Source organism: Mirounga leonina, unplaced genomic scaffold, assembly GCF_011800145.1.
Source record: "Mirounga leonina isolate KUSES-001 unplaced genomic scaffold, KU_Mleo_1.0 Mir_100832, whole genome shotgun sequence".
Classification (NCBI taxonomy): Eukaryota; Metazoa; Chordata; class Mammalia; order Carnivora; family Phocidae; genus Mirounga; species Mirounga leonina.
Window position 1 is genome coordinate 103,877 of NW_023270020.1, and position 8,554 is coordinate 112,430.

Consider the following 8,554-nt stretch of genomic DNA (forward strand, 5'->3'; position numbering starts at 1 on the left):
TGGCCAATCTAATGTTTCTACCCTTGTAGGTTACATATCTCTTCTCCCGAGCTGCTTTCAGGATTTTCTCTTTGTCTATGAGACTCGTAAGTTTTACTATTAGATGTCGGGGTGTTGATCTATTTTTATTGACTTTGAGAGGGGTTCTCTGTGCCTCCTGGATTTTGATGCCTGTTTCCTTCACCAAATTAGGGAAGTTCTCTGCTCTAATTTGCTCCATTATACCTTCTGCCCCTCTCTCTCTCTTCTTCTTCTGGGATCCCAATTATTCTAATGTTGTTTAGTCTTATGGCATCGCTTATCTCTCGAATTCTGCCCTCATGATCCAGTAGTTGTTTATCTCTCTTTTTCTCAGCTTCTTTATTTTCCATCACTTCATCTTCTATCTCACTGATTCTCTCTTCTGCCTCATTTATCCTAGCAGTTAGTGCCCCCATTTTTGATTGCACCTCATTAATAGCCTTTTTGATATCTACTTGGTTGGATTTTAGTTCTTTTACTTCTCCAGAAAGGGTTTCTCTAATAACTTCCATATTTTTTTCAAGCCCAGCTAGTATCTTTAAAGTGATGATTCGGAACTCTAGATCTGACATCGTACTAATGTCCATATTGAGTAGGTCCCTGGCAGTCGGTAGTACCTCTTGTTCTTTTTGTTGAGGTGATTTTTTCCATCTTGTCATTTTGTGCAGAGGAGAATAATGAGAGAACAAAATGCTAGCAGAGTAACAATGTCCCCAGAAAATATACTCTAAACAAATCAGAAAAGAACTGAAGCAGTGGAAAAAGAAAGGGAAAGAGAAAAAAAGAAAAAGAAAAAGATAAAGATAAAAACAAACAAAAAGAAACAAAACAAAACAACAACAACAACAAAAAAACCAGAATGTGATCAAATATGATCAGGCTGGTATATAGATCAGTGCCACACACTAGATTTAGGGTGTATTTTGGTCTGTTAGAAGAAAGTGCCTCCCAAAATTTTAAAGAAAGAAAAACTTATATAGGTACAAAAATAAGGTTTGATATGATGAAGGGATGGAATATGACTGTAAAGATGGAAATTATAAAAAAAATTTATAAAAGGAATTGATAAGAAGTTGTTTGAAAAAAGGAAGAAGAGGATTTAAAAAAAGTAAAAAAAAAGGGAGAGGATGTGATCAGGCAGGGGAGTAGAAAAAAACCATATACTAGAGATTTCGTGTATATTTTAATCTGTTAGAAGAAACTATCTCAAAATTTTAAAGAGAGAACAACTTATATATATATGCCAAAAATACGGGTAACTACTATGAAGGGATAGAATATGATTCTAAAAATGAAAAATAAAAATGTTTTTTTAAAAAAGGGATTGATAAGATGTTGGTTGAAAAAGGGATAAAGAAAAATTCAAAAAGAAAAAAAGACAGTTAAAAAAAAATTAACTTTGAAAGACTAAAGGATCATGGTAAAAAAGCAATGAAGTCTGTGTGCAGTATTCCCCTAGCACTGGAGTTCTGCCATTCTCATTGATCGGTAAACTTGGTCTTGGCTGGCTGTTCTTGCTGATCTTCTGGGGGAGGGGCCTGTTGCATTGATTCTCAAATGTCTTTGCCGGAGGCAGAATTGCCCCGCCCTTGCCCCCTCCCGGCTAAGTAATCTGCTCGGGTTTGCTCTCTGGGGCTTTTGTTCCCTGCGAGCCTTCCGTACAGCTTTGGAGGCGGAGAGTGAGAATGGCGGCCTCCCAATCTCCACCCCAGAGGAGCGGAGAACTCAGGCCCCGCTCCTCAGTGAGCCCCCAGAGAAAAGCCGTCAGTCACTCCCGTCTCCCCGGTCTCCGGCCGCACTCCGTGCTCACCCGGCCTGTGACCGCACGTTTCTATCTCTGGCACCCGACCCTGGGTGGAGTCTCCAAACCCAGCAGATCCCTGCAGTGCACTCCTGTGCCGCTCCTCCCAGGGGAGGAAGGTGAGTCTCCCTGGATCTGCCGCTTGTTGGGTCCCTGCTGGAGGAGCAGTGGCCCGACTAGGCCGTGGATCATGGTTTATGGCAACCCTGAGCTGAGAGCCCGCGCCTGGGCTCCGCCTCTGCAGCCGGCTTCCCTGCTCCATTACCTGGGAGCTCTGCCACACTCAGGAACCCCCGGTCTTTCTGTGACCCTGAGGGTCCTGAGACCACACTGTCCCGGAGGGTTCCACCCCCCGCTTAGCCACCAGAGTGACGTCCCTCAGCGGAGCAGACTTTTAAACGTTCCGATTTTGTGCTCCGCAGCTCTACCACTTGCCAGAAGTGGCCGACAGAGGCCCTTCCCCTGCCATCTATCCTCCCGAATATCGCCTCGGATTCACTTCTCCGCACGTCCTACCTTCCAGAAAGTGGTCGCTTTTCTGATGAGAGAGTTGTTGCTATTCTTTTCTTCGATCTCCTGTTGAGTTTGTAGGTGTTCAGAATGGTTTGATCCCTATCCAGCTGAATTCCTGAGAGGTGACGAAATCCAGGTCTCCTACTCCTCTGCCATCTTGCTCCACCCGCCCCCCCCAAAAATAAATTTAACCAAGAAGGTGAAAGACCTGTATATTGAAAACTACAAGACATTAAGGAAAGAAATTGATGAAGATACAAATAAATGGAAACATATTTCATAGTAATTGATTAAAAGAGTGAGTGACAGTGTTAAAATTTCCATACTACCCAGAGCAGTCTACAGATTCAGTATAATCCCTCAAAATTCCCCTGGCATTTTTCACAGAAATAGAGCAATCTTAAAATTTGTAAGGAGTCACAAAAGACCTCAAATACTCAAAGAAATCTTGAGAAAGAAGAACAAACTAGAGGTATCATGCTTCCTGATTTCAAACTATATTACAAAGCTTTAGTAATTATAACAGGATAGTACTGGTGTAAAAACAGACGTATGGATCAGTGAATAGAATAGCAAACAAGAAATAAACCCACACATATATGATCAAATATTTCATTACACATGAGTCAAGAGTATAGAATAGGGAAAGGATAGTCTCTTCCATGAAGGGCTGTTGGGAAATCCAACTAGAAGTATTCAAGAGAATGAAATTAGACTATTATTCTAAACCATACACAAAAATAACACAAAATTGATGGAGGATTCGAATATGAATGTAAGAGCTGACACCATAAAACTCCTGGATGAAATAACATAGGTGTTTAGCTCTCTGACATCAGCATAGTCAACAAAAGCCAAAGTAAACAAGTGGGACTACCTCAAACTAAAAAGCCAGAGCACAGCAAAAGAAATCATCAATAAAATTAAAAGATAACATACTGAGTAGGAGAAAACATTTGCAAACTATATATTTGGTAAGGGTTTATTATCCAAAAAATACAAAGAACTTGTACAACAATAGTAAAACAAAACAAAACAAACAAACAAAAAACCCCAAATCCTATTTTAAAAAATGGGCAGCAGATCTACATAGACATTTTTCCAAAGAAGATATACAGATAGCCAACAGGTACATGAAAAGAAGCTAAACATCTCTAATCAGGGAAATTCAAATAAAAACCACAATGAGATACCACTTTACACCTGTTAGAACAGTTATAAAAAAGAAGAAATAACAAGTGTTGGCAAGGATGTGAAGAAAATGCATTATTGGTGGGAATGCAAACTGGTGCAGCCACTCTGGAAAAAATTATGGAGGTTCCTCAAAAAATTAAAAATATAACTACCATATGATCCAGCAATTCTACTTCTGGGTATATAGCCAAAGAATACAAAAACACAAAATTGAGAATATGTATGCACCTCTGTGTTCACTGCAGCATTATTTACAATAGCCAATATATGGAAGCAGCCCAAGAGTCCATCAATAGATGAATGGATAAAGAAGATGTGGTATATATATATACACAATGAAATATTACTCAATCATAAAGAAGAATGAAATCTTGCCATTTATGACAAAATGGATGGCACTTAAAAATATTATGGTAAATTAAAAACAAAAGACAGAGAAAAACAAAGTGACTGATACCACTTAAATGTATAACTTAAAAACAACAAAAACAAGCTCATAGATAGAGAACAGATTGGTAGTTGCCAAAGGGAGGAATGAAGAATGGGAGTAATAGGTACAAAGGTACAAAATTCCAGTTATAAAATAATTATCAGGAAGTAATGTACAACATGGTGACTTTATTTAGTAATATTGTATCACATAACTGCAAGTTGGTAAGTGAGTAGGTCTTAAAAGTCCTCACCATAAAGAAAAAATATTTTGGGGTCCCTGGGTGGTTCACTTAATTGAGCAGCCGAATCTTGATTTTGGCTCAGGTCATGACCTCATGGGATCAAGCTTTGAGTTAGGCTCCATGCTTAGCTCAGCAGGGAGTCTGCTTAAGATTCTCTCCCACTCTCTCTCCCTCTCATACTCTCTGTCTGTCTCTCAAAGAAGTAAATAAATCATTAAAAAATAAGGAAAAATTGTTTGTAACTATGAATAGTGATGGATATTATCTAGACTATTGTGATTATTTTACTGTGTATACAAATATCAATTTATTATATTGTACCCCTGAAATTAATATGTCAATTGTACCTCAATAATAAAAAAAAGGTATACACATGACCACAAGCACATGAAAAGATGCCAGTGTCAGTGTAAGTCAAAGCCATAATGATTTAACCCTGCATAGACATGACTTTAGCCATAAAAAAAAATCCCACAGATTTTGGTGAGAATGTGAAAAACTAGACCTGATACATTGCTGGCAGAAATGTAAAGCTTTCCAGTTACTGTGAAAGAGCTTGATCATTCATCATATAAATAAAACCAACTGTCATATGACTCAGTGATTCCTCTCTTAGATATATGCCCAAAGAACCAGAAATAGTGATCCAAATAGAACTTGTACATGAAAGGAACTTGTACATGAATGCCCATAACAGCATCACCAAAAGGCAGACATACACTACATGTCCGATGAATCAACAAATGAACATTATTCAGATCCATACAACAGACCATTGTTCAGCTATAAAATGGATTAAAATACAGGTACATTCTACAAGGCAGATGCCTCAAAGACAATATGTTAAGTAAAAGAGGCCAGACATAGTAAGTCACATTATTATGTAATTCTTTATATATGAAATATCCTGAGGCATCTGGGTGGCTCAGTTGGTTAAGCATCTGATTCTCAGTTTTAGCTCAGGTCATGATCTCAGGGTCATGAGATAGAGCCCCATGACAGGTTCCAGACTCAGCTGAGAGTCTGCTTGGGATTTCTTTCTCCCCCTCTCCTTATGCCCTTTGCCCCACTCTCTCTCTCAAATAAATACAATCTTTAGGGGAAGAAAAGGAAAGAAATATCCCAAATGGATAAATCCATAGAGACAAAAGGCAGATTAGTGGTAGGAGCTTGGAATGGAATTAGTGGGGAAGGACTGCTTAATGAGCACAGGGTTTCCCTTTGGGGTGGTGAAAATCTTTTGAAATTAGATGGAGATCACTGCACAACATTATAACTGTATGGAATGCCAATGAATTATACATTCTAAACCCTTGACTTTATGTTATGAATATTACCTCAATTAAAAAAATAATTTTGGGGAGTAGTAATTGGAAACTGTTAGATTTTAAAAGTAAGTAAAAGACCAAGAATTTATGATGAATATATTAATTAACACATGGAGGTAGGGGGAAATCCTTTCACAATTTATCTGTATATCAAATCATCATGCTGTATACTTTAAATATTACAATATCATTTGTCAATTATACTTCAATAAAGCTTTTTAAAAAAGCCAAGATCTTAGCAAAAAAATAAGCTGGCAAAGTAATTTATTTGCATCCTGAGTTTTGAAGGAGATTTTAACACAGACTTAACTATAACTAAATTTATAGGAACTTTTAAATCAGATCCAAAAAAGTCTTGGGTTTTTCTTGCATATCTTTAGTTCCCTTACCTGTGCGATAAAGTCATTTGCATACAAAATATTCTGTTTTTGAGAAGTTAGACAATAGTATTATTGTACAATTAATGTCTCCTTCATCAGATATTTAATAAAATGATTCATTGCATGCCTGCCCTAAAATGATGTTCATTATTTTAAATGTACCATAACTCAAATTGTTTCCATTTTGGTTTCTATTGGACATTTTTTGTCTCAATTCTAAAGACATTCCAATAAGTAAACAAGATAATTAGGACTCTTGGAGATGATACACAATTGTGCAGAGTGATGTTGAATGAAATATTGATACAGACTACAATATGGATAAAACTAGAAGCACCATGCTAGTTGAAAGAAGTCAAACACAAAAAGTTACATATTGTATCCTTCCATTTTTTATGACATATCCAGAATAGATAAATTCACCAGAAAGACAACTAGCAGTTGCCTGGCTTTGGAGTGACGTGAGTTGGGAGTGATAGCCTAATGAGCATATGATTTCCTTCAGGGTGATGAAAAATTCTTAGAATGAGATGAAGTTGATATTTTCACAAAATTATAAATATATTAAATGTAATTTAAATGTTTTCTTTAAAATAGCATGAAATTCATGTTTTATGTGTGAAATAAAAAATATAATCAAATTCAAACACAAATAAAAAAATATAAAATCACTGCTCCATCCTCCCAAAACACATACACACTCAGTGCTCTTTTTCACAATAAATAAGTTTTAGATCATAGATGCTTTGCCATTCTAATCCACCTCTTCTGGATGTACTGGTTGTGGGTATCTCTCAGCCTAGAACACAACAAGTCCAAGTCTACATACTTCTATTCATGATGCAGCTAACCCCACTGGCTCTTTAGGAAGCTTCTTTACAGGATAAAATGAACACCAACTTGATTTTGAGCATGAATTTATGGATTACTTATTTTGGGCCAAGAGCTGTACTCACTTTTTTATATTAATTATCTCATTTAACTCTCACAATAATGAAATTATGTTGGTGGTTTTTATGAGCCAACTAAATAGAGATGATCACTGAAAAGCTAAGAGCCTTACTACTGATCACCAAAAAAGAAACAAAAAAATCAGGATTCAAAAATAGGACCAGTTTCCAAGTGTACACTCCTAACCACAACTGCTATCAGCCAACCAAAACTTCTGCACAATTGGGATATTTGGCTTAAAGAGAGCAAAACTTCCTGCTTTCATTAGTGGGACATTGTAATAAAAGGGCCATTAGGATAACTGTCACTTTCTGAACTTGATATAATTTTTACTATTTAAAATTGGCTCCTTTTATTGTTACTATAAGGGGAAGATTTAAAATATTCACTTTAACCTATTTTTTTTTCAAATTTTGGTCTGAAGAAAACAGCATGTGGGATTATAAAATAACTGAATATCAACTTTATTTCTTTTATCTTTCTGAAGCACATATAGTATACCTTAGTTATATATTATTTACATAAAAAGTGTCATGCATTTAAAATCAAAAGTTTACATGACTGAAAGCTATATGGTTATAATTGTTGTATAACAATATATTAATATCACTTTAAATGAAAATTCCAAGACAATCACAGCACCTCCCAGTTCTTCCATTCTTTCTAGACCATTATACTTGATCTTGAGGTAGGGTTCTAAGTTTAAATGTAACTTTAAATTAACATATTTTTTCATTATAAAATATATCCTTCCTTAATTTACACTGGCCAAAATGTTAAGCAAAAGCAGCAGGTCAGCCAACTTCAAATGTAAACCATAAGCACTTCAGTATCTTCCTATTCAAACTTGTTAAAAATCTTAATTTTGGAGCATTTCAGAAGGTAAAGAAATGTATATTCAAAATACATTAATACTCTCCAAACTTGAAAAATCCTCATTTCCCATCCATTAATTTCTTAATAGTTACAAGCTACTTGTATGGATTTTTTTAAAAATTTCATAATTATAAAGATAAATGGAACATGGATATTACAAGGGTGTCATTGTCCTGCACCATGAGTAACCAAAAGAGAAATCACATTATTCCTATCCTTAAGACCAAAAGGAAACATCTTAAAGTTTACATTATGTATTCTAATAATTTTTGTCTTTTTTTTTAATGTGAAAAATGTAAGGCATACACAGCTTGCTATTTCCCTAAATCTGAATTCCCTAAATCTAAATCCTTTCTTCTTCTGCAACAATATTTTTAGGTGGACACATGGATTCCCAGCTCTTTACACTTTCCAGAACTTCTTACAGGTAGGCGAGACCAAATATGATGTTTGCCAGTGGGATATTAGCAGAAATGATGTACAGAACCCGCACAGCTTGGCCTTGAAGAGTAGGTTTATTCTCTTTTTTCTTCATGAATTAGCAGAATGTGAATGTGATGGCTGGAACTGGATCAGCTAGCATGGAGTATGAAATGAAAGACAAGTCTTGATAATCACTGCAGAAGACAGAAAGAGCCTATGTTCCTGAACCATTTGTGGAGGAGAGCCATCATACTAGCTTATTCTTTGTTATAGCAATTTTATTGATGGTAGTTTCACCTATATCCCAACTAATACAGCATGATAACAAAGTAATGAAGTTGTCTCTCTGTTTTGTTATATTTACTGGAAAAAAAAATAACCACCGAAAATGTT

At 36.0% G+C, this 8,554-nt stretch overlaps 1 pseudogene; it reads left to right on the plus strand.

The window, feature by feature from the left end:
• The window catches only part of LOC118002160, a 68,196-nt pseudogene extending 59,878 nt beyond the window's left edge, over positions 1-8,318 (plus strand).
• The last annotated feature ends 236 nt before the right edge of the window (positions 8,319-8,554 follow it).